A 3,526-nucleotide genomic window follows, 5' to 3' on the forward strand; every position below is an offset into this window, starting at 1 on the left:
AAGCGTGAAATTTTGCCATACCCCCCTCCCCCCCCTAAAGTGTCCACGTGGTATATGGGGGGCCTCTATACGAATAATTTTCAAGAAAATATAACAAATACTAAAAATGCGGTCTAGCGCTAGAGAAATACGAAAAATACAATACCTAGAGAAATATCTAAATTACCTAAATAGCTCAATACGTAAATAGAAGAAATACCTAAATACTTAAATACTTAGAGAAATACTAGAAAATACAGAACCTAGAATCACAAGTGGATTACTATGGACTACAAATGGATTATTTTGGATTAAAATTGAATTACATATGATTACAAGTTGATTTCCTAGGATTAACAGTGGATTGCCTATAGGGTTGCAGGGGGATTATTCCGGATCACACGTAGCTTTTCTATTATTTCAAGTGAATTACTTATGATGATAAGTAGATCATCAAAGAATACAAGTGGATCGTCAAAGATTACAAACGGATTACCCAGGATTGCCCCAGATAACAAACAGATTACAAATGGACTACCGAAGATTACATTAAATGAATTAGATCACTTCAGACTACAAGAGAATAGCCAAGGATTGCAAATAGATTGCCTAAAATTACAAATGAATTTCCTATGCTTACACTGAATTACTTGTATTACTCAAAATCACACGTGGATTACCTATAATTTCAATTGGCTTACAAACTGGATTACAAACTGATGTTAAGGGATTTAAACAATCTCCCGTAGGGGTTTAAAGAATTTTTTAGAAATTGAGGAAATATGGATCAATTTTATATTATCTACTTTTAGGATATTTTAAAAAATTCCAAGAGATATCATAAGATGCCTAAGGATTTAAATGATACGAAGGAATTTAATTATATTTTAATGGACTTCAAAGAATTTATTTACGAGAATTGAGGGATTTCGTAGGACTTCAAAGTTTTTGAAATATTTCAAGATTTTTGCAAAGATTTTAAAGAATTTCTTCGATTTTAAAAATCCAGTGAAATTTTAGAGTTTTTTCCAGCTTTCCAAGGAATTTACACTAGATTTAAAAAGTTTTTACGGATTTTAAAATATTTAAAAAGGATTTGAAGTATATTAGGGTATTTTCAATAAATTTTAACAATATGAACTGATTCCAAACGATTTTAAAGATTTTAGGGAGATTTTAAAAAATCTCAAGGAATTCTCAAAGCTTTAAAAAGTTTAAAGGAATTTCAAAGGATTTAATTTTTTTTTAAATGTCATATTGTTTTAAAAAATTCGAGCAGTTTTCAACAGCTTTATAAAATATCAAGGTGTTTCAAAAGACGAAATATTTTAGAGTAATATAAACGATTTCAGGGAATTTTTAACTGAGTTCAGTAATTGAATGGGAGTTCAAAGGACTTGAAATATTTCAGAGTATTTTAAAAGATTTTAAAAGGATTTCAAAAAATAATAAAGGATTTGACAAATTTTCGGGAATTTTAAGACTCAAAATCATTTTCAAGATAATATTATTTTTGACTGAGAAACTCTTTGACTGAGAATTCAATCGAACAATTTTAAATTAAATACAATTAAACTGCAAAATTAAATGTTTGTAATTTTTATAAATAAGAGTTCAAAGATTGACATGTAGTTCCTAAAATATAAATCCACACAATCATTTTCAATTATCTAAATTGAAGAATCAATCAAAGCATTTAAAAATTGTACAAATTATATAATTTTAAATAATTTTAAGCTAGAAACATTAAAAATTGATTTTTATGATTCTACGAGGTTTCAAATCTCTCAAGGTATTTTCATAGATTTTCCAAGATTTCAGAAAAATATTATAACATTTTTGTGGATTTCAATTAATTTAGTCACAAAAAATGATGAATTTCATATAGTTCCGAAAACTTAAAAGACATTTTAAACATTTTTTCCAATTTATTTGAATTGATTTGGGATTCACCCTTTTTTATTATACCATTAAGCCATTTCCCTTTCAGGGTAGGTGTGACTCACTCGATGAGAAGGGGATTATTATGAAGACGGAGGTATAGGCTTTTAGATTGATCTAATTCTAATTAACTTATCCTGAATTGCTCGGAATTCAATTCAATTTCATTAGTTCTCTTAAATTTGTTGAAGTTACTTGAATTCTTCCAAACTCAGTTAAGTCTACTTAATTCAGTAAGTTAATTTTTTTTAGGTTTTGTTTAATTCATCCTAAAGTCTTTTAAATTCGCCTTCAATTCTCAGGCATTTAATAAAATTCTTTAAAATCCCCTTAAATTCACTTGATTTTTTCTTTTTATCTTGTATTTTTATTAATTTAATTGTATTCTTTTCACATTCCCCTTCAATTCCTCCAATTTACCTCTAATTGTATTAAAATCAATTAAGTTTTTTGGAAAGTGACATAAGTCACTTTTAGTAACATTTTGGGTTAGTGATTAGTCAAATTGGACACTTTTTTCAAATAAATTAGGCTGTGGCATCCCAGAGAATAAGTTAAAGAAATATAAATTCCAAATTGTTTAACGTACTTTAAAACGATTTTATATTAAAAATGTTATAACCTTAGAATTTTCTTCTTTAAATATTAATAGTCACGCAAAATAAAAAATATGTCAGGGAAAAATTAGAACATTTTGAAAACTGAGTTTTGCGTTCATCCTGCGACTAACCGTAATGGGTTTTATTAATTTTTTTCTCTGATTGTAACGTGTAAAATAAAATTTAATGCAGACGATACTTTAATTTATTGGACTAAGAAAAGGTGCAATAAAAACCCATAGGGTTAAGGTTTCATTTCAATTCTAAGGGTTTGTCATTTATTACACCCTTAAACTATTCCTACCCCTTTAAGGGTCGGCGTGACTCAGTCGGTGAGGAAGGGAGTAATGTGGGGAAGGGGGTGAAGATTTTTATATTGATATAGGATTCCCGTGTTATTCATTTAAATAACACGTTCGTTCCGAAACACTGCTCCAACCTAGGCTGCTGATCAATCTCTCTATAGCGATCACCCCAAGTGAAGACCCTCACAAAATTAATATGTGAGGCTACACATTCGGGCCCATTAGTATCCCAGGTCTTTTGTTTCAGGCGTAATTCACCCTACTGACACTATTTTTAGAAACTTTTTGTCGCCACACTTTTCTGTCCTGGCATACCTCTCTAGCTTCCTTCACGTCCATGCATTTTCTCATGCAAGCTCTTGTGCTTCTATGGCTTCTCATATTTCTTTGAATCGGGTTCTCATTTACACATTATAACCATTCTTTCCGCGGTCTGCCTCTGGGCACGCTGCCATTTACTTTAGCTTGATAGACTTGTTTCGTTAGGCGTTCATCTTTCATTCTCTCAACATGCCCAAACCATCTTAGTAAATTTCTTTCATGTGACAACTAGTGTCGCCTCCACACCACATTCTTTGAGGATGATCTCAGTACTCACTTTGGCAATCAGTGTTTTACCGCATATCATGCCCAGGAATTTAATGTCAATAGCGTTAATTTTACTTTTATCCTTTTCTTGATAGGTCCATGTCTCACTACCGT

Source organism: Belonocnema kinseyi, chromosome 3 (genome assembly GCF_010883055.1).
Source record: "Belonocnema kinseyi isolate 2016_QV_RU_SX_M_011 chromosome 3, B_treatae_v1, whole genome shotgun sequence".
NCBI classification, from domain to species: domain Eukaryota; kingdom Metazoa; phylum Arthropoda; class Insecta; order Hymenoptera; family Cynipidae; genus Belonocnema; species Belonocnema kinseyi.